The sequence below is a fragment of the Macrotis lagotis genome, chromosome 5 (assembly GCF_037893015.1).
Source record: "Macrotis lagotis isolate mMagLag1 chromosome 5, bilby.v1.9.chrom.fasta, whole genome shotgun sequence".
NCBI classification, from domain to species: Eukaryota; Metazoa; Chordata; class Mammalia; order Peramelemorphia; family Peramelidae; genus Macrotis; species Macrotis lagotis.
Window position 1 is genome coordinate 132,578,589 of NC_133662.1, and position 24,145 is coordinate 132,602,733.

At 36.2% G+C, this 24,145-nt stretch overlaps 1 long non-coding RNA gene across 1 annotated transcript in view; it reads right to left on the reverse strand.

The window, feature by feature from the left end:
* Positions 1-23,542, reverse strand: part of LOC141489883 (uncharacterized) — an 87,593-nt gene extending 64,051 nt beyond the window's left edge. Inside the window, exon 1 of the long non-coding RNA XR_012469018.1 lies at positions 22,767-23,542. This is a non-coding gene — a long non-coding RNA (uncharacterized LOC141489883). The remainder of the gene's footprint in view (positions 1-22,766) is intronic.
* Between the last annotated feature and the right edge of the window lie 603 nt (positions 23,543-24,145).

Genomic DNA, 24,145 nt, shown 5'->3' on the forward strand with positions numbered 1-24,145 from the left:
ACAACAACAATATCATAGGAATTATTCCTCATCTGCAGATTATGAAATTCATTGTGTTTCTCTGGGGGAAAAAAAACCATATAAGCTTGAACAATATTGTTTAGAAAACAGCCAGAATTACTTGTGGTTCCTCACTTTTGTGTCTTTGGGCTACAGCTGCTGACTTGGAGATAACCTTTCCAAAGGCTGAGAGCCTTTCATATGCCTTTTGGTAATTAATCAATATAGTATCCTTCAGTTTCTCCAGACCCTCTCCTTCTCTGAAAATCCCACAGAGGCTCCAGTAGAGAAAGCAAGAATGCAAAGGAGGTCTGTGGTTTGGAGCAAGCCCAAACTAAGCTGAACTACTCTTGATGTGTATTAAATTGTCAGCAAGGAATACTGTGACCCAAGAGGGGAGGGAAGGCAGAACTCCTCAAAGTCTGCCCTCCAGCCTTTTGAAGTGATAGCTTTAGTAGGTCATCTCATAGAGAGGAATGATAAGAGGATGGGGATCCCACCGCTATAATTTTATTACTCTGGACCTCTTTAAACCTCAGCACTTTGCAGAAAACCAATCTCCATCTGAAAGCTATCAATGTTAAGTTGAGCAACTTCTTGTCCTTGTATATTGCTGGTAGAAACTAGTTATATCCTCAAAGTCCTTTCCCTACAGCAGAAGTTCTTAACCTGGAATCCATGAACCCCCAAAAGATCAGCAGTTAGATTTCAAGGGATTCTGGAAATTTGAATGGGAAAAAAATTGCATCTTTGTTTTCATTAACCTCTACCCTAAATTTAGCATTGTTTCAATTATGAATATAGGCAACAAACATTATTTTGCAAAGGAGTCCATATATCTATGATTCACTCAAAAATGTAAGAACCCTACCTTGATATCAACCTAAAGTTTCATGCTGAAATCCTGCTGTAAATCTTTGAAAAGATCACTTAATCGCTCAGAGTCTTGGTTTCCTCCTCTTGAAAATGAGGATAATGATGATAAGTGTCCAACCTACCTTGAAAACGTATAGCAATTAAATTAAAGGAAATCTGTCAAGTCCTTTCCAATTTAAGAGCCACAGATAAGTAATTGTTAAGTTTGACTCCTAAATATAGCTTTTAGTGGATCTGTGAACTTAGATTGGGGGGAGGGATTGCACATTTATTTTCACTAAATTCTCACAGAAAGTTGAAATTTTCTTCAATTACTATTTTTTAAAATATTCTGAAAGTGGTTGCCTAGGCTTTACCAGACTGCCAAAATACTTTCATGGCTTCCCCCCAAAAAGTTAAGAACCTTTATCATAGATAAGTATATTATTAAAGAAAATGGGCTAGGGAGGCATGAGGAGAGAGTTAAAGTGAGCTTAATCTGGATAGTTTACTAATAAGCTTCAGAGTATATGGTCAAATTGAGGGGGGAAAGGAAGGAGACATGGAAAGAGAGAGTTCAGAAAGAAAACTTCAGATGAAAAAAATGATACAATTGTGAGAATAAAGATTAATCTGGAGGATAAAAAACAAAAGGATACTAAAGATTGCATAATTTGAAAACCTTGCTTAAATATACTAACTCCACTACTCACTGCCTAGTCACTTACCTCCTCTAGCACTGTTTTCTCATCTCTAAAATGAAAAAGTAGACCTAGTTAGCCTCTAGAGTCTCTACAAATAAACAGTTATTAAACACTTATTGTGAACCAGACATTGTGCTAGATAATGGAATTACAAAAAGAGGTTATAGATGGTCCCTGCTCTGAAGGAACTTACAGTCTAATGAGGAAGACAGCATGCAAACAAGTATGTGCAGAGCAAACCTATAATTATAAGAGAGACAAAAGTGATAACAAACCAAAGATCTGAACCACTTATGGGCAAAGCTTACAGCAAACACAATTTCTTAAATAATTTCCACAGTTGCAGAGAAGAAAGAGAAGTAGGCAGGAAAGTATATTTGAGTTCAAATGACAACAGAGGATCTCTGAATCAGAAAATTACTGTTGTTATTGTTTTTAATGGAGTCCTTTTTTTCCTAATAAGCACTAGAAAAAGGAAAAAAATACACAGAAAAAGAGACAGGTTTAGGGATTTGTTGAGACTCTGGGACCTCAATTCAATTCAGAAAACATTTCTTAAACTCCTACTCTGAGTTTGTTTGGGTGAAAGCTAGGGGGCTCAGGGGTTTGAGTAGCTGGGTCTGTAGTCAGGAAGACCTGATTTCAAACCTGACCTCAAAACTTACAAGCTGTGTGATCCAGGACTAATAATTGTTTACCTTAATCCACTGGAGAAGGAAAAGGCAAACCATTTCTAGAATCTTTGCCAAATAAACCTCATGGGAAGTATGATCCCAAAGAGTTGGACACAACCAAGTAAGTAAACAAAAATAAGTTAGTACCTGTGTTACATATTAAAGATATAAAAAGGAAAACCAATACAATTCCTACCCTCAAGTTACTGATAATCTGATAGAAATGATACAGGGAGAAAATTAGATGTACATAAGGAGCATGCTGCAAAGTTGGTTTTTATAAAAGGAAATGAAAGAATTAAACAAAGGGATATGAGAACTGTGAAAAGGCAGGTTACTTTTAGTTAGGAGATCAGAAAGGGCTTCATACAGAAAGTATCACTTGATCTGGGCACTGAAGATATCAATAGGTGAAGAAGGGAGTGCCTTCCAGTTACAATTTATGATTGGAAGCAAAGCAAAAGATAATGAATTCAGGAAGAGGCTGGATTTGCTGGGGATGTGATATAAAATACTTGTATTATATAAAATTTAGGTGCAGACTGGAGTAGATTGTCTCTAAGGATCATCTCAACTCCAAAAGTTTGTAATTTTGTATAGGTAGATGTTAAGAATGGCCCAGGGTTAGAAACTGGTAGGGTGGAAACAAAAGAAGAAAAAATGGATGGAGCATAGTTCCTTATTAAAATGACTTAAACTGGGTCAATAGTCTGAAAAAGAGGAAATAAATCCAAAAGCAGTGATGACCTATTTAATATAACCAGAGAGCATAAATTTTGGACTAGAAGTAAATATAGGAGGACAACAAAAGTTTGGAACTTGTGAAAAGTTATTACCACCTACCTAAGGTTTCCATAAAGAGATTATAATGAGGCAGAAACTATTTAACTTCTCTGCTCTTTTTAGCTCTTTCAGTGGATGAAAAAAGAAATTTTTCCTTTCAACCTAGTGCTGAATATTTGGGCCAAAATATGAATTTCACAAGGGATCAATTATAGCTGCAGTTTCTTCCTAAGTTAGTTCTCCCTAATGTACCCTTTAAACTAACCTAAAACAACTAAATAGCAAATAAAACTTGCAGAAAAACATGTATTTTTTTCAACATAATATGCTTCTGCACCAAAAGAATTAGAGAATCTATGAATGATTAGGGATGGGGAAAACACAACATAATCCCAAGCCAAGTTAGAGACCCCTATATTGAGGGAGCCAACCAGAGTTGAACAACCCCTACAAATTTCAAGAATGCAAGGATATTCAGCTAGATTTTCAGAGACAGTTAAGTAGACAACAGTCATTTGCCAGTCATTTTCCTAGAAAAAATAGAAGCCACTACATTACACCAAAACTAAAAATAAGCAGATTTCTAAGGAAAATGAGAGAAGAAGGCAGAGTAGCAAGGATGATATAATCTAGTCCCATGACTATAGGACAACAGAGTAGGCGTGATGTGATAACTTTTCATTTTCAAAGGGCTTTCATACATATTTTCTAATTTAATACTCAAAATAACCTTGTGATGCAGAGAAGCAGAAATGGTTGTTGCCATTTTGCAGATGCAGAAACTTGAGCATATATTGGATTGCAAGGAAGACTGAAATATGAATATTGTCACTAGACTACTGTGTGACCTTGAGAAAATCATTTACCTTCTCTAGTCCACAGTTACTCATGATTTACTATGATTCAGAAAAGCAGAGCTCACATTCTATAAGACACTTTGAAGATGTCCAAATACCTCTGGAGCTTTAGGGGAAAGAGCAAGGATTGGAATTCTCATGAAGATATCTTTCCTCAATTAGGACTCTTCCTGAATTCTTTAACATCACTAGATATTTTTTCCATATTTCTGGTGGAGATGGCTTTTGGATAAGGGAAATGAACTAAAGAATGATATACAGATATAAATATATATATATATATATATATTCAAACATATGTATAGTTACATACAGCGAGAGAGAGAGAGAGAGAGAGAGAGAGAGAGAGAGAGAGAGAGAGAGAGAGAGAGATAGCAAGAAAAGAAGCATTAAGAATATAGGGTACATGGCCCATGGTAATCATGTTGGTGGTGGTTACTCTATCTTCTGCTGCCTCAGCCATTCAGCAGTTGAACAAACTAAAACACAAAGGGGTTAGGCAAACACTCCAAATGGCAAGGGAATGAGGGAGGTCATCTAAAGGTGAACATGATTTCTTCATTTCTTTGACCATGGTGCTGCTAACACATCAATTTTCACCTTGAGATTTTTCTCACCCCTGCCGTGAGACAAAGATTGAGTTGTACCAGGAACCTGGGAGTTTAAACATTCCAGTGAGTCTTTATAATATATATATATATACATATATATGTATATATATATATATATATATTAGAGAATATCATATAGCCACTTTGATTCACCATAGTGCAGTGTCTCTGATTGCTTCAATATTTAGACTGATTTCCCTGTTTTATATCATCATTTGTGGTCAATTTGATTAAGATGGTGCAGCACTTTCATTTATAAATAACTTGTCTGAGATCATCTGGGCTGCCTTAGGAGGTAGTGAGCACCTCATCAGTGGAGGTCTTCAAGCAAAAGCTGGATAACCATTTGACAGGTATATTGCAATAGTTCTGGGGTACCTTCCAATTCTGATACTCTGTGATTCTATTTCTCTCTTAAAACAAAATCACATCACTGGGCTGAAGTTGTTTAAAATCAATTCTTTCACTTACCCTAATGCTTCTTCCATCTCCCTGAATATCTCTTCCAAAGACTCAAATTTAGAAGCTAGTTGAAAACAAACTTAAAGATGGGTGTATGCAACCCCAAGTTTTAAAAAATTCAAATCATTATTTTTCTATAATCTGTAGTGGTCAGAGTTACCATACTGAAAGTCACAACCTCTGTAGGCTTCATTTTCCTCATCTATAAAATGAGGGAATTCAATTAGCTGAATGGTCCCTCCTATGGTCCCTTCTAGGTCTGTATTTTTGATTCTATTAAGCAATGAGGAAGAAATACTTTGTCAGCTTTTATTCATTCAATTCAATGAATATTTGTTAAGTATTTACTGCGTGAAAACCACTGATCTAGTTTGTGGCAAAACAATAAAAACAAAGCCTCCAAAAAGCAGTCTTTGTCTTCAGAAAGCTTGCAATCTATTTGACGGTGCACAACATATAAACAAATAAGTAAATTATCAGTTAATTTATGAAAGTTGAAAGCACTAATAATTGGGACTTGACAAAGGATTTTCCAGAGGAAAAGCCATATTAACTAGGTCTGCAAGAAAGATTCTGAGACATAGAGGAGGCAAAGGTGTTGCCAGACATGGGGGGGACAGCCTGTGCAAAGGCAATTATATTTTTTTCTGACTGTCCCCCATACTTAGAATGCTCTGCCTCCTCATCTCCACATCCCGATTAACCTAGCTTTTTTTTAAGCTGAAATTTTGTCTTCAACAGGAAGTTCCCAGTCCCTCTTCCCTACACTACCTCCAATTTGTCCTGTACAGAGCTTGTTTGTACATAGAGATTTACATGTTGCCTCCCTCATTAAACTATGAGTTCCTTGAAAGCAGATACTGGTTTATTCCTTTCTTGTTCTTTCTTCCTCAAGCTTTAGCACAATGTCACAGTACATAGGCAATAAATGTTTGTTGACTGATTGACAGGAGATAAAATGCTGAGTTTGGGAAATAACTTAAAAGGCTACTCTGTCTGGATAAGAACCCATGATGGGAAGCAATAAGAAATAAAAATGAAAAGCTAAGTTGGAGCCAGATTACAGATGACTTTGTATACCAAATAGAGGAGGTTGCTTTATATCCTCAAGGCAAAAGGGAACCACTTAAGATTTTTGAGCAAAGGCATGTGGTCAGATTTGGACCTTAGGATTATTCTTTTGGCATCTGTGTGGAGAATGGATTAGAGAAGGGAGAGACTTGGAAGGAAGGAGATCACTTACAGGACTATTGCTGTAATTCAGGGGAGTGGATGACCCAAAACAGAGTCATGGCCATGTGAGTGCAGCAGAGGCAAATCTAAGAGACACAGAGGAGGTAAAATCAGAAGACATAGCAACAGATTGAAAAAGGAGAGGAGAGGAGAGGAAAGAGTCAAGATTGACTCTGAAGTTATAAACTTGGATGATAATAAATATGATGGTACCCTCAACAGTAATTGGGAAGTTTGGAGGGGGATTTGGTTTAGATGTTGATTTTGCATGTAGTTGGAAAAACAAAAAAAAAGTTTGGTAGAAAGCAAAAAAACAAAAAGCATCATATTCTTGTTTTCCAAAAGTCACTTTTGCATTTGTATAGAGCTGGACATTTCCCCAAAAGTCCATGTACTTCAAAATTTTCAATAAATCTCTCTCTCTCTCTCTCTCTCTCTCTCTCTCTCTCTCTCTCTCTCTCTCTCTCTCTCCATCTTTAGCAAAGCTGATCACTTCTTCAATAGTGTTCACTCAGATTGGTATCTGTTTTTAAAGGATGCTAAAGGCCACTGGTAAGAAAAGAGAAGCCAGTTGCACCCCCAAACCCTTCTAAAGACAGCATTGATAATGTTGAAATATATATTACACACTTCTCTACCTTTTTGCCTACTGAAATCTTTCTTTTCCTTCAAGGGCCCTCTCAGGTGTCATCTCCTCTATGAGACCTCTGCTCTCTTTAGCCACTCCCAAAGTAATTCCCCATCACAACTGAAAGATCTCTCCATCCTCAAATTTCTGATATCTCTTTTCACTTATGAAAGTCACTTTCTATAATTCTTATTTTAGTTCATGTCTTATTCCTCTAGTAGATCATAAATTCCTAAAGAATAAGGACTGTCTTATTTTCTAACTTTCCATTTCTAGTATCAAGGGATGTCTGGAACCAGCTCTAGCAAGAGACTTAAATTTTCTGTGGGAGCATTTACACCTCAGCAAACACTGCATTTCAGAGTTGGATTTATTGGGTTTTCCTAAATTCACTAGACCTAAGAAAGAAAAGATGTTAATAATGCAGATTTGACTTAAAAATACATCACTTGGGGTCAGTTAAGTGATATAGTGGATAGAGCACCGGCCCTGGAGTCAGGAGGACCTGAGTTCAAATTCAACCTCAGACACTTAATAATTACCTAGTTATGTGACCTTGGACAAGTCACTTAACCCCACTGCCTTGTTTAAAAAAATGCATCACATGCATATTGCTTTTTTCCCAAAAGACAGCTTTTAAACATTTACTAACACACTCATGCAGTAACTAGCACAGCTTGTTGAATTGAAGGATGAAAGGATGGGTGAAATGGGTGACCTCAGCAATTGTTTTAATGCTCAGATGTGAAAAGCAGATGTATTTCCATTTTAGTTTAATATTTATCAATCCTATCTTCATAAGCTATGGAGGTTGTTACAGATACATATGTTGACTTCATTATCTCATGTACTAAAGGTATTTGAAGGAATATGATGTGTTATATTTGGGAAAGTTCCAGATTCTTTCTTTTCCCCAAATATAAAGAAAGAGAACTCCAATCATTCAGAGCCTGGAATTCTCATAGAACTAATTACTTAAATAAAGTTTAGAAGATACCAATGGAGGTTTCTCACTTTGAAGTATTAAAAAAAAAAAACCTTTTGGGAACCAAAAAAAACCTGTACAGAATATTTAACACATTTTTAAAAATTGGGTATCTTTTAAAGTATCAATTCATAGAATCAGTATTTGGAAGGATTTTATGAATACACCAGGGCAAAACCTTGTCTCCAACATCCTTTAATTGAATTCAACAAAAAAAGTTATTAAGGATGAAACTGGCCCTCAAAGAGCTTTTGTGTTTATCTTGGCCTTTATTATTTAAAATGTCATTGCTATCTTTCTGTGTTGGTTTCAAAATTGGGTTCAAACTTATGAATTTTCCCTCTTAAAGAAGCTTTAACTAGATTGTTCACTGGTGTTTTGAGGGTGTGTGTGTCTGGTTGTTGCAAAAGTTAAATTGCCCTTACAAACTAGTTCAATTTATTTGAATTATGACATTCAACGTCAATATTAGGAGTCAAATTATTAACTCATATTATTATTATATTAAACATAAAATCATTTACTTAGCTTTAGATGATTTCCATATTAATGGGGCTAAGAAGTTCTGGAATTATATTCTTGTTCCACCAACTTTTTTTTCTTTAATGTGGCTTTCCTTACTTTTTATATAACCATCAAGTTGACAAAAAATATGACTTACATCATTACTGGGAGACCTTCCTGTCTGGTTCACCAGGAACTAACTGGGTTACTAGTGCCAATAGAAACTCTAGGCTGACTTTTTGCAAACTTTATGTATAATTATGTAAAAACATTTGAAAAATATGAAGTGATATATATATATATATATATATATATATATATATATATATATATGGTTTGATTTTTTTTTTCTAATATTGTAGGAAAACAATGAAATCAGATACATGAGATTTTAGACCTAAGTGAACATTTGGACCAATAACCTCATTTTTCAGATAAGGAAACTGAGACTGAAAGAAGTTAAGGAATTTACATGAGATCACATAAACAGTTTTCATTCACCATATTACCTCCTTCTTTCAGTCCATTTCACTTTATGGTTAATTCTCACCTTGTGTACATCAATGATGTATTAAAATATAATGGAAAGAATTCTAAAGACCTGAGTTCTAATTCCAACTGACTAGAGGTTTAGACAAATTAATCAATTAAATTGTTGACTAGATACATAAATTAATACTTCTTTTACAACATGACTAATATGGAAATATGTTAAATATGACTGTATATGTTCAACCTATATATAAGATTACTCACTGTCATGGGGGGGAGGAAACAGAAGATGGTACAAAAATGTGGAACTCAAAAGCTTCAAAAGAATGAAGGTTGAAAGCTATCTTCACATTTAATTAGAAAAGATAAAGTAAAAAAATAACAAAAAAGACATTAATAATAAATTAACCACTAAAATAAAGCACTTAACTTCTATCATCTTTAATTTCTAAGTCTGCCAAATTAATAAATTAATAATTATGTTGTTGAACAGAATTATAGTAAAAAAAAGAATTTAGTAAATTTCAAGGGAACATATAAATGTTCTGATCACTATTATTATTAGGAAGGCTTCTCTCTATCTCTCTCTCTCTCTCTCTCTCTCTACATATATATATGTGTATATATATATGAAATTCATCTTCTGTTATATTCTAATACAGATATCTTCTATATTAGTTATAAACACCCCAAGTTAACATACATCTCCCCTGCTAAATTTCATTTTATATTGATAAAAGTTATCAAGAAAATTCTTTTATGGTTGCATTTTACATGAAATCTTATTTGATCTTAACACAATCATGGGAGACACCTTGATTATAAGATTAAATATTGATTCACATGGTTTCTTAAAAGTCAGCAACAACTAAATAACACAAAAACTTAGATCTTATATGCCCTATATGACTTAGTAGATGGACAAAAAGTGTTGGGATTTAAAAATCCAACACCATGAGGCCAACATGGTGACATACACTTGGTTAGGTTTATCTTCAGAAAAGAGACATACATACATACATTTGATCCTTCATCAGGAAAAAATTTGAAGCCTCTCCATCTTAGGAATACCAGCCAGATCTTACATTCTGCTGACAAAAGTCATACCCCATAATATTGCGGGGGAAGGAAGAAGAGGAATTTTAATAGAAGATCAAAAATTTAAATGTAGAAAAATCAGAGTACAGAAAAAAATTCTAAATAAGTGAAGACCCTAATTTGATTTGTCTCCAAGAGAAAGCACTAAGAACATTGGATGGGTAGAAGTTTCAGTGAGGCAGATTTAAGCTTGAGATCAGAAAGAACTTCCCAATAATTAGAACTATCTCAAAGTGGAAGGATCCGTCTTGAGATCTTTTAGACTTCCTTTCACTGGAGATCTTCAAGCAAAGTCTAGAGAGTCACTTGTTGGGCAGAGTATAAAGAAAATTCTTTTTCAGTCATTGGTTGAACTGAATGACCCATGACCTCCCTTCCAAACTCTGAGTTTCTGTGTTTCTGCTGATGTAAGTTGTATCCTATCCATATATTATTAACCAGTCTTAATAAACACTCCTCACTTGGTGGTCATCCTCTGGCAGTAAACCTCTCTGATTGTAGCTAGACTTGTCCTTAAACTAAAAACACAGAATTCCTAGCTAGCTAGAACTTCACTCAAAACCTGTCAATCTTAATAAGATATGATGGACCTTGTGAAACCAGAAATGAATATTAGTATGGCACTAGAACCAAGATATGAGACTACTATGTTTAATGTACTATATGGTATTTTATTTTCATTAGGATATAAAGAACACCCTATTCTCCTACCAGACCTACATATCTTAGAAATGATTTTCCAATTTTTTTCTGCAGAAATATTCTGTGCTTTATAGGTCTTCAAATAACTTGTTGAGACTACTGAAGAAAACAGTAGAAAGCATTCTTATTCAGGTAAAAAGACTAAGGGGGGGGGTGGCAACTAGGTGGCTTAGTGCATAAAGCACCGGCCCTGGAATCAGGAGTACCTGGGTTCAAATCCGGTTTCAGACACTTAATAATTACCTAGCTGTGTGGCCTTGAGCAAGCCACTTAACCCTGTTTGCCTTGCAAAAAAAAAAAACTAAAAAAAAAAGACTAAGTGGTCTCTAAATTCTGTTCTGAGTCTGATATTCTGTCATCTGTTTCATTTAATCAGAGTATTACTGTAACTGGTGAATAACAAAGGGAATCTTCTCTGTTCATTTTATATCTTAATGATAATGACTGACATATATAAATCACATTAAGGTTTTTAATAGGCTACATTATCTGATCTTCACAACAATGTTGTGAACCTTGGACTATTGTTATCTTCATTTTACAGAAGAAGAAACTGAGGCTCAGAAAATTTAATTATATTATTTGTCTAGAACCACAGGGCTAGTAAGTATTTGAGGCAGAATTCAAACTCAAGTCTTCTAAACTCTGTCCAATGCTCTATCAACTTCATCAGGTGACTTTTGATCAATGACCTAATAGCATTAGGCCATATACTTTCTTTAAAGAAAGGTTATATATTTTCTTTCTTTTGTTAACAGGCTATGAATAAAAGAAGAAATCATCCTAACCAAGTAATGAAAGATTGATCTTTATAAAACTAAATATGGAGAGAGAAATTCTCTCTGACTGACAAAATAATATAGAAGATACACACATCAAAAAAGTATAGCTTTAAGCTATTCATAATATTGAAAACGTCACTCCTTTAACCTAACCTTGTCAAGCTATACTTTGTTGTTTCGTGGGATTTTTAAAAATTATAATGCCAACTTGCTACTTCCCTGTATTTAGTTCTAAGCACAATTCAAAAATTAAAAATTTGCCCTAGTTATGAAATGATTGACTATAAAAGCAAAACAAACATTTTTAATCCCTCTTGGGATATAGCTCAGTCATGAGATGAAGGTGGAGAATTCCAAATGTTGCTCTCATTATGGGATGACTGACTATGGAAAATCTGATTTGAGGAATTTTTGAAATGAATAAATATAAACCCTATGGCAAAAGGTGAACCAAAAGAAGATTCAACAGTATGAAAACCATCTATATCCTACTGTTGGCTAAGTGGACCGAATTTTTGTCAACAAGATTATGCAAAAGATCCTCCATCATAAAAGTGTTTCTTCAAGCACAGAAAGTGCCAGAGACTCTGGTGATAAGCACTGATCAGATAAAAAGATAGATGAATTCCCAGAGAAAAACCATAGAAAGCTGAGATCCCTGTTAAAATTAAAAAACAAACAAATCTTTACTTGTAAAAAAGGAACAAATCTTTACTCCAAATCTTGTTTTCTGAGCAGCCATGGTATGTCAGATGTGCAGAATGCATGGATAGTCATCTGGTAACATGAACAACAATTCTGGCCTGTTTTCAAGAAACACAAAAACTAGAAGGGGGAAATTTATAACTTTACCTTTAAGAAGCCAGGAACAGTGAATCTGTTTGGCCCTTTAAAAACAAAAAAGGAACCTTTATCTGTTTAGTGAATCATGAAGAATTCTTTGGGCACTCATGTGATAAATGACAAGTGTCTTGAGATGAGGTACATTCTGTTAACCCTGACAGAATTTCTTGCAGTTTTAGGGTAAAGTGAATCTGTAAGAAAAGATTTATATCTGAAAAACTTTCTATCCTAAATTTTTGCAAAAACATATATATGTCCTTCAATGAAAAATAAGGAGCCGAATAGGAAAAAAATACAGTAAAGAAAAATGATTTAAAGAATAGCCAAAAAAGTCAGTCCAAAATGTGATAAGGTCAAGTAAGTGGAATCATTTAGGCATTGGGAGCACTATAGAGATCCCTTTGCAATTACTTGCCTAAAATCATATGGTTACCTAAAGGATTAGTGTTCTAAATTATATCTTTCTTACTCTTGCCAGGTACTAAATAACTTTCTAATAACTTGAACACTTTAAAACAATTCCCTCAGACTAAGTTTCCTACCAAGAGGTGACTAACAGAGTGCACTCTGTATATAATAGGTGCTTAATATATTATAAACAAGTTTAATAAATATCTAATATCTCAGAAGGCTAAAGAAATGAATGCCCAGCTGAGCTGGATTTGAGTTTGGAAAGAACTCTCTTGGATTCATATCTGAATCCACTGTAACTCAAAGCATTCACAAATTTATATTCATAAGTTGGTGTCTAGCATGAGCATCTGTATTTGTACTTCATTAAAAATAGGCACAGGATTTACATGTCTTGCCAAGAATATGGGTAAACTCAGCTGACTTTGTATCCAAAATTAATATTTACTAAGCCCCCTGAAATAATAAGGAATGAACACTTCCCACTTTCTGCATTTTTCAAGCTGCCGCACACACAAAATCCCTTTTTCCTCAGATTATCATTTTTATCAAAACCCTTCACCTCCCACAAAGTGATAGGGCCTAAGATTAATTTAATTAATGTTTGTGAGGGGTTCTTCGATCCTTGTCTGAAAGATGCCTTTGAAGAGCAAAGGACTGTTGATACTAAAATCTAGATCCCTTCTCCTTATCAAGATGGTTTCCACAAGGAAAATCATCAGAGCTGATGGATGGGCCCACTTTTATTCAGCAGAACTACAGGTGGCAAAACACAACTACAGGGCTTAAGCAAGAATGTGTCCCTGGCTAACATCAATTGCATCAACACATTGACTATCCTTCTGCAAACACAAGATTTGATAGCAAGTATCCTAAATGTTCTTTATTAAGTACATTCAACTCACTTTGGAAAAGTTCGAAGTATCACACATTCTAACTATAACAACTCAATAACAAATAAAAACAATAGATGGGAAAACTTGAACTTTGAGGGTGAAATCAGAACAGCAATAGGTTGCCCAAGGTCAGTCACCAAACTCATGGTGGTGTCTAAACAGAGGGCTGCCAATTCTCTTCATTGACCAAATCATAGCTGTTATCATGGAATAACAGCATCTACCATGATAGACTAAACAGCATTCATCTGGTTACATTTTCTGATCACTAGTAGCTTATTTTCTAAGTCAAAAAACTTATTCTCCATACATTGTTTTGAACATAATTGGTCTCTCTCAGAGTTTATTTATCTCTTCAAGATTTCTCTTATGTAAATTTCGATGCCTGACCTAATAAAGCAACTCTAAGGTTCCATTTCATATTCCTTGGATTGACAAAGTTAACCCTCCATCCAAAAATGAAAACGACAAATGTTGGAACAATTGCAGGCACACAGATATATTAATGCATTGTGGTAAAGCTGTGAATTGGTCCAGCCAGTCTGGAAAACAATTTGGAATTGTGCCCCTCAAGTTACTAAATTTATTGACATAAAATTAACCCAAGTTTATATCACTAAAAAAAACAAAGTAGAAAAGATCAATGTTTTTATCTATCTATTGATCTATATGTATATACATTATATATATGCCTATGTGTATATCAGCTTTTTTGTTGGGAAAAATAACTGGAAATTTGAGGAGTACTCATCAACTTGGAAATGGCTAAACAAATTATGATATAGAGAAGTAATGAAATACCATAAGAAAGGATAAAAGGGAAGGCTTGAGACAAACCTCAGAAGACTTATATGAGCAATACATAGTGAATTAAAAGGAACTAGGGAGGACAATTTTTGCAATAGTAACATTATAAAGAAAAACGATGAAAGACTTAAGAATTCTAATAGAGCAGTGACCAGACACAATTCCAATATTAAAGCAAGCTATCCTACATCCTGACAGAGTTGCAATGGACTCAAAGCCAGAATGAGACATGAGACATTTGAACATGACCAGTAGATTAATTTATTTTGCTTTCATATATGAATCTATATCCATATATCTACATATATATATATATATATATATATATTAGTTACAACAATTTTAGTTTTTTTCTTTTTTCCTGGTTGAGTGGTAAGAGTGTGAGACAGAAGAGATGGGAGCAAGAGAAATTTTTTTTCAACTAACCAAAAAAAAAAAAGTCAAAGCTATGAAAAAAAAGAATAGCTTGTAAATGATGAACTTAGGGCAAAGATTCTAAACCTTTTGTACCTCTATCCACTGGTTCAAAAATATCTTCTCCAAATTGTCTGAAAGTTTTCATTTCATTTTTCTGTATTGTCTGCAGATATAACAGCAACTCATATGGCTTAAAAACATTATGTTCTAAAAAATCAAATAGGGGTGGCTAGGTGGTGAAGTGGAAAGAGCACGAACCCTGGAGTCAGGAGTACCTGAGTTCAAATACAGCCTCAGACACTTAATAATTACCTAGCTGTATGGACTTGGGCAAGTCACTTAACCCCACTGCCTTGCAAAAACCTAAAAAAAATAATAAATTACAAATAAAAAAATACAAATATTCCCTAGAAGGTTTATGGAGCTACTCCTCTAAATATTAAATCTGAACTATTTCAGTCTAATTATTTGCCTTCTAATATGTGAGTGAGGCCCTGGGCACCAAGGGAAATTGAGTTTTATAAGCTAGGAGAAGGGAAGCAAATAATTTTGGAGCATGAAACAATTTGAGAGTATGAAAGACCTGATTAAGGGCAGATAGATGGTGCAGCAGATAGAGTACTGGATCTGGAATCAGGAAGACCTGAGTTCACATTTGGTCTCAGACACTTAATAGCTTTGTGAAGATATGTAATTTAGTAACATTAGTAAATTGTTTTCCAGACTCACTGGACCAATTCACAGCTTTACCACAGTGAATTAATATATCTGTGTGCCTGCAATTGCTCCAACATTTGTCATTTTCATTTTTGGGGAGAGGGTTAACTTTGTCAATTCAAGGAATATGAAATGGAACCTTAAAGTTGCTTTATTAGGTCAGGCATCAAAATTTACATAATAGCAAGTCACTTAATCCTGTTTGCCTCAGTTTTCTCATCTGTAAAATGAACTGGAGAAGGAAATGAGAAACCACTTCAATATCTTTGCCAAGAAAACCTCAATTGGGATCATTGAGTCAAACACGACTGAAAATGACTGAACAACAACAAAGATTGAGTAAATCCAATGTATAGAAAGGAACTTGAGGCAATATGGTGAAAGGTGCTCAAAATACTAAAAACAGTACAGTATGAGAATGTTCAAACAAGCCACCTAGTTAGAAAATGTTGTCTAGAGACAACCCAAGAAAAAGAAATGCTCTTTCTTTTCTTCCTTCTATCCCATTCACTGTATGGAGTCCTGCCCCCAAGAGTCACATTACCCTTAACTTTAAGTTCAGGTACATGACAGTGCTTGGCACAGTACTAAGCCTATAGTAGGTGTTTCATAAATATTTATTGGATTGCATTGTAATTTCAATGGGCATCTATGGCAAAGATACTGGAGTGGTTTGCCATTTTCTTCTCCAGCTCATTTTACAGATGAGGAAACTGAGGCAATCAAGGTTAAGGGACTAGCCCAGGTCATACAGCTAACAAGTGTCTGAAGCTGGATTTGAACTGAGAAAGTCTTCTGAACTCCAGAATTCATACTCTATCCACTGGATTACCTCATTAGTCCCTCTTATTAAACAAATCAGTGACTAAGAAAAATCTAACTTTACACCTAACCAACAATGAAGAGACACGATAAAGTTTGCTATATTTAGGACAGTGTTTTTAACCACTGCTTACTGCTAATTGATTTTCATATAGATTATTATTTTCATTCATGTTTTTTTATTGCAATTATGACCTGATTCTACTTCAGGGACTGATGGCATTTTAATATTTCTAGATCTTTGTGGATAGACATTATTTCATTCACTTTATTTATATTCCTAGAACCCAACATACTGTTTGGTATATAATAGGTACTTAATAAAAAGCTGTTCATGGATTAATATCCTTAAAATAATTCCAAGTCACACTAGTGTTAAACCTTCATTTAATGGGTCCCTGAGGAAAAGTACCTCAAATGTGCTTCAGTCTTTCAGAGGGAAAAACAGTGGTAGAAAATCATAACTTGATCTTTCATTGAGAACACGTAATCTGGATAAGTACTGAGATAACTGACAAGTGTTACTGTACTATGAATTTCTTTGAAGTCAATGAGACTGAAAATCTCACTCTAAAAAGTTCTCTTAAGCAGAGAGGGTAACTTTCTTATAATTTGAATTTCTGACATGGCATATTTTTAAACAATTCTCTAAATATTAGTCTGCAAGTCTTGACATAACTTTGAATACCCAGAGAAGAAATACAAATGTGTGCTTGTATATAAGCATGGGTCATGCTAAACTAAACTTAAGGAACCTAAAAGAAAAGAAAGAGATTCCCAAGGGCTAAACTGAATCCCCATTCAACATTTCTATAAGATTAGATTTTTTAATCATCCAATGGCTGTATTCACAACAAAACCCAAAGTTCTACTTTTATGTATATATTGAAATACTGTATATATTTATTTGAAGAATCTTTTGTAGCTGAAAAAAATTTAGCATTAGTGACTAGATTACTTGGACCCAGAGTCTAAGAGTCTCCCTGAGACTTGTTAGATTGACATTTTTTCTCTGTCCAGAGTGCTTTAATTCCAAATGAAAACTGTTACCAGTTATAAATACACAAACTAAAAATCTGATTTGATGGGATACAATCATCAGGAAAACCTCTCTACTTCAGAAGAATTATGGGAAAACCTATCTAAACTTAAGAAGAGTTTAGATAAATTATTTTTAAAAGAAACATCATTTTGTCACTTTTAATTGCATTTTATCATTGGAATCAGCTGAATATAGAGAGCTTCTCAAATGTTTTGGTCTCAGGATATCTTTACATACTCTTAAAAACTGATGAAGCTGAGAAGAGATTTTGTTTATGTGAAATTTATTGAACAATGATTACCATAAAAATCTATTTTATTTTGATTTTTTTATTAAGAAAAAAGTTTCAACCTCTCATTTTACTTTCCAGTTCTGTTTGACTCTTCATGACCCTCTTTGGGGTTTCTTGGCAAAGATAATGGAGAGGTTTGTCATTTCCTTCTCCAGGTCGTTTTACAAATGAGGAAAACTTGCCCAAGATCACATAGCTAATACATATCTGAAGCCAGATTAGACTGCAGAGCAGCACTCTATCCATTGGGTCATCACACTTTGAGAACTGCTAATATAAAGGAAAAGCTAGACATGGAGTCAAAGTACCTAGTTTGATGTTGTTACTGTTTATCCTTTGTTTTCCAAAAGGACCATCAGGGAGGTGATACCATGACAAGCAAGAGAATTAGATTTGGATTGGAGTGAGGGTGTGCTGTGCTAAGTCATCAACCTCACTTTCTCCTCTGGAACCATCTGAGTCCAGCAACCAGATATGAATCAGGATAACTGGAAATGGCCCTGGATGACTTGCCCAAGGTCACACAGCTAGCAAGTGTCAAATGTCTGAGTGGGATTTGAACTCAGATCCTCCTGAATCCAGGGCTAATGCTCTAGCCTCTGGTTTGAAATACAGTATCTCTACTCTTCTTTGTATTTAGGTGAATGCCACACGTGGGACCTTGAGCAAATCATACCTACCTTGACTTCATTTTCCTCATCTATAAAATAAGGGGAGGGGGGTGGCTAGGTTTCAGCCAGGTGGTGCAGTGGATAGAGCACCGGCCCAGGAGTCAGGAGTACCTGAGTTCAAATCCAGCCCCAGACACTTAATAATTACCTAGCTGTGTGGCCTTGGGAAAAGCCATTTAACCCTATTTGCCTTGTAAAAACCTAAAAAAATTAAAATGAAAGAATAGATAACTTTTACTTACAGTCACTTCCCAACTCCAAATCCTGTAATCTATGAATGGAGTAACGAAATGTTGCCTAGTAAACTCTTTGAAGAACCTGTTTTAAGAATGGATCAGTATTTATTAAGCACAAGTTGCTGTGCTAAGCCCTGGGGGACAAATAGAAAAAAAGACAGACAGTGCCTGCCCTAGAGGAGTTTATTATCTAATGAGAGGATAACAAGAAAAGGAAGCTAAAATCTGGGTGGGAAAGGAGGCATGATGGAGAAGTTACCAGAAAAGTCTCCAGAATGCTGCAGTCAGGTTAGAAGTGATGCCCAGAAAGGCTGAGTTGGTTGTCAAAGATCAGAGTAATAAGCAAGAGAAATGAAATTTGAATTCAAGTGTTCTTGCTTCTAATACAGTCAACATTTCCACTGTCATGATAATATGACCACCCTTCCTTAGTACAAGGATCTGAACATTCAGATCTCTGAAAATTTATCAGTCCAATAGTTATTTTATTCTTTCAAGATTCATATTTGTCAATTCATATTGATCTTTTATTTTCAGTCTTTATTAATAGTTTCTAAAGGTACAAAGGTAAAAATCATTATTTCATTAACATTCCATTAGCAATCTTTGTAAATACAGATCCTGTTATGAGCTTCCTGTGTTTTTTTAGAATTCTTGGATAATGGGTTATTGGAGAAATATATAGTATAATAATGAATTCATTCATTCTAAGAACTCTTCTTACAAACTACATTTTAGTATTACCCTAGACTCCCAAAGCACCTATTTAACAAGACCAAGGAAGACATTTGTCAACATCTTCTAAAAATGTACTCAGCTCATCAAAGATAGAATGGACTGTATAAATTTAAAATATTAGCCCCAGATCTGTGTCCAAATTTTTATAAAGTACATCCACTTACAATCATAGGGAATGAAGATTGGTAAAAAAAATACAAAGCTTATCAAATATGATCAAATTCCCATAGGAAACATAAATCCATCTTTTAAAGGTCTGTCAAACAGCAGATAGTGAGCCTTCTCCATATCCTTACCACCTAATCAAATACAGCCCTGTAGATAAAAAAAAAAAACATGTTTATATCTATAAAGTAATTACCTTCAAAAGTTTAAGAAACATGAGGGTCAGTGAATAGCCTGAATTTTTTTTCATAGCAAATCTAAATTTAGGTCTTTAGTTCAATTAATGCTCAAAAAACAAGAACTAAGGAGAGGAAATATGATCATGACTAACTGCTTTAATAAAAGAAACACAGAATATAGAATTTCTTCTAGTGGAAATTGTTAAACTATACTATTTCTACAGTCCATCTGAAGATGGACATTTTCTTTAATCTCAGACTAAGATCAGCAAGTAGAAGACAAGCAGATATAGATATCACTACTACGCATCCCTGAAACCCAAAACAGACTGCTTTCTTTGGAGATCCTACATCTTTGGAAGTCCATACCTGTCCTGGTCATATGGTATTCCATTTAAATCATCTGGAGAGCACAAGTCATGCACAGTGCCTTTTTTAGCTGGATTATTCAGAGGCAATGAGATCATGCTTATTTTGGGGGAAGAAGTGTTTCTCATAATTACTATTGATTGCTATTTAAATATTTTAATAATCTTGACTTAGATTTCCCTGAAGGTAATTTTAAGCAAGGGGCATATTTTTGTAAGCTATTAAAGTAAACAACTAAACAAACTACAAATTACTGCAAAATAGAGCACTATAATTTTGAATGAAAAATATATGTCTTCTCCAGTGGGATAGAGGTAGGAAGCTACCTCTTCAATTGAGGATAGAAAAATGTGAATTTTAAAGAATTTCCTTAACATCCAGGGCTACATGGTGAAGGGGTGGCAGGTGAGGCAGAGCTGAGCCTTACCTCTGATAGAGCCATGCCAGATCTACACTCTCAACCCTTTGCAGGTCCCTGAAAACATTCACCACCATCTTCATATTTCAAAACAAGTCCACCTTCGTTCTTAGAGATTATTATAACTTTGTGATTATTGTTTGCTAATCAAGGGAAAGTACTCAGTTATCTTATTCCATTTCCTATCAAACAGATGTTCCCACCCTAGCTAAGAATTCATCCATAGGCATATACAGGTATAAATAATATCTTGTAACAAAAGCTTTTGAGTACATTGTTATAAGATTAAACTTTAAATTTCTAACTCCCAGGAAAAAAGTATTTAATATCTTAGATTTCTCTCACATTAGGACTGAGAATACAGAAAATAAATTGCACATATTAGTGTAAGACAAGAAATAGGATATACTTTCTGTGGTTAACAAAAAAATCATCATGATTTTTAATTCTTGAAGCAGCCCCCTTCAAGGAACAACATCAAGGTTGGTGGGCCTAAAATGATCCCTGCAGCTGGTCTGCAACGTGTGTCATAATCTGACCTTCTCTGCAGAGTCTGCCTCAGAAATGCTTGTGAGTCAAGGTATTGAAATTTATAAGGATCTTGCCCTTAGCACTGGGCTCCTGGGGTGAAGCATTCTTATAAATTTCAAGGGGCTGCCAGCTCACAATACCCAGCTCGTCAGGCCAGGCAGTAGAACAAGGCTGCACACAGATCTACACGTGCATGTCCTTGTCACCTGCACCAGGCAATCGCAAATAGATCCAACACTTTCTAGGGGCAACCAGCTTGTTCTCACTTTGGCCCCCAAAACTGTTTAAATAGTAATGATGTTCAGAATGGGTTGAATTTTGGACCTGTCAATCAGATCTCCATCCATCTAGGCTTCCTGGAAAGATACAAACATCTTTTAAATGAGGGGGTTGTTTTGTTTAACTGAGAAGCTATGTAAATACATTCTTTTAAAGTGGTGTTTTGCCTTGGTGACTTTCTAAGCCAATCCAAACACTGGAGTAGCAGGCTGTGGAAGTAACTGTAAATAAGACCTCAAAAGATTGAGAGTAGCAGCAAATAATGAACTATAACAAAGTATCCTAGGAAAATGAGGCACATAGCTAACAAAAGTAGTAGAAGAAAAGGGAAGTTTAAATCTCAAGATCATTCCAAATTTCCTGAAAAGATTTTAATACAGTAAAGAAATCATTTTAGGGAAAATATATGTTGCAAACCATAGAATTTTCCTCTATAATTGAAATGAGTTTAGAATCAATACCTGAAAATCACTGCCAATACAGGCATGAAAATAACTGAAAATTAACATTTAATAGGAAGAACACTTCCATATATATATATGTGTGTGTATATATATATATATATATATATATACCTCCATACGGACATACACAGAAAGACACAAAGAGACACATATATTCCCTCAGGGATGTAATTATGAGGAAATAAGCAGCCTGGACCTGTTTTTAAGACATTTGTTTCAAATTATTGAATATGAAATCAATTATTAGGAGGATAAAGGTTCGGAATTTCAGAGGTCTAAATCAGCTCTATCTCTATCTAATCTCCTATGTTCAGTTCAGGACAATTTCTTAGCTTTACCTTCCTACCACAATTTTCTTTACATGAATGGCCTTGCACCTTTTTAATCTATTTTTAAGACAATCTCATTTTAGGGGAATACTTTAAGAACAAAAATCAAACCAAACCAACTAAATAACAACAATAAAAAAAAAACAGCTCCTTCAAAATGAAGCTTGCCTTTCTCATGCATCGAAATCTCTTCTACTTTGCAAGTTTGCTCTGTAGCAAACTTTTTCAGACTTTGGCTGAAAAGGATGTCCCAGCAGGGCAAAGGGGTTTGAAATTCCGTAGCTGTCCCCCGCCTCCCCTCCCCCATGCCTTCTTCACACAATCGCAACATTCCCAGGAAAAGACAGCCCTGCGAGCCTGCTCTAAAAACCCCAGGACACATTAGGTACGAGTTTGTCCTCTGACTCTTCCCTCACCGACCCGTGTGCAGAGACATGCACGACTTAATTGAGAAATATTGCGGCGCATGACCGAGATTAGGGATTGGCAATTAAATATCCCATTCTTCGAACATAGCTCAAAATATCCGGGGCTTCTTTTTCCTTCCAATAAACTGACGCTTCTCCCTAAGAAGAAACGTAAAAAAGGGGAACTCCTTGGACGTTTTCGGATTTCCCTTTTCTCGGACTTGGGACTTTCTTTATAATGCTCAAGACTTAAAGGACGACCCTGGGAGAGGGTTTTAATAGTCGCTGTTTTCATGCGAGTTCATTGCCCCGGTGTTTGCATGTATTATCTCTAGAGTAGAGCGCAGTGGAGACGTTACTTACCGATTCATTGTTATTTAAAGAGATCCCCCTTTTGTCGTTTTAGAAAAGACTCGCTCCTAGTTACGGTGAACACTAGCACCAGTTTGCACCCTACTTTCTCTCCCACTGGGTATGAGTTGGGGTTTGTGTGTGTGATTTCTTTTTTAGAAAAAGTGGAACAGTCTTCTGGGCTTCCAACAGGTGGGCCCCGTGGGCAGCGAGACAAAGCAGGTAATTCCCCAAAGGGAACGCGTCAGACCCTTCCCGATCCTCCGAGGCAGGCGCCGCCGCCGCCGCCGCCGCCGCCGCCGCCTAAGGCAGCAAAGGGCAGGCGAGTCTAGCTCGCGGACACTCTCCGGGCAGCGGGAGCATGTCACTTGGGCGCCTGGAGCCTCGTGGCAGTACTTCCTAGGGGTGGGGAAGAGGAGGGGAGGCTCCCGGGGGCTGGCAGTGGGGGGTGAGGGAGCAGATCACCTGACTGGATGTGGAGGGAAGGGAGACCAGGACAGCGCAGCCTAGGTTCGTCCACTGTGCCCTCAGAGGAGCCGTACCCACTTGAGCAAGTGGAGAAGAGCAGGGCGCTGGGGGAGTGAAAGCTCAAGGCCGCCTCAAGTTCCTGGGCATCGCTAATCCCACGCAATTAGACGGTTGTACCAAAGCTTAGTTGCTGAACGAAACAACAGGCCATGCAAGAATAAAGGCGGAGTCCTTGACTTCTGGAGACATGCACTCTGGTGTCCCAGTCCCTACAGGTCTAGGGTCCTTTGTGCCTCCCTCGTCCGCTTCCCACTCCCGCCTCGGACCTCTTCTCCTCCCCCCTTAACCCCCAGTCAGTTCCCTCCTTCGCCTTCCAGTCCGCCCCACCCACCCTCCCAGACTCTTTTTCTGGGCAGGTTACATTTCAAAAGTCAGGATGAAAAGGGTCATATTTCTATTCACACGGTTAAAGGAGGCTCCACTGAGGGGCTGACACTAAAGAGAGGAGGGCGGTGTGGTAAGAAAGACATTTTTGGTTTTGATTAGAGGGCTTTTTTATTTTTGTTCTTGTTTGTTTTTAAAGCAGCCTTATCCTAAGTCTGTGGACCTTCTCTGCACTCGGCTAGAATCAGCTACCGGTATCTTCCCAGTAGGGACAAGCCCTCCGGGTGCTCACTTCGTATCTCCTCCCCCACCCTTCCCCAGCTGAAGCTTTTTGCAGATTTGTTTTGGCCTCGGAGTCTTCTCCCCCCCCCCCCCCCCCCCCCCCCCCCCCCCCCGGCTTTTCCCAGTTCCTCTACCCTTCTCCTTTCAAGTTTAGCTGGTGGTGGCCTGGGACTAAGTGGCTCAAGGAAACACCTGAGGCTTCCTGTTAACCTAGGAGGAAGAGGGCTGAGAGGGGAAAATTGCAGGTCTCCAGAGAT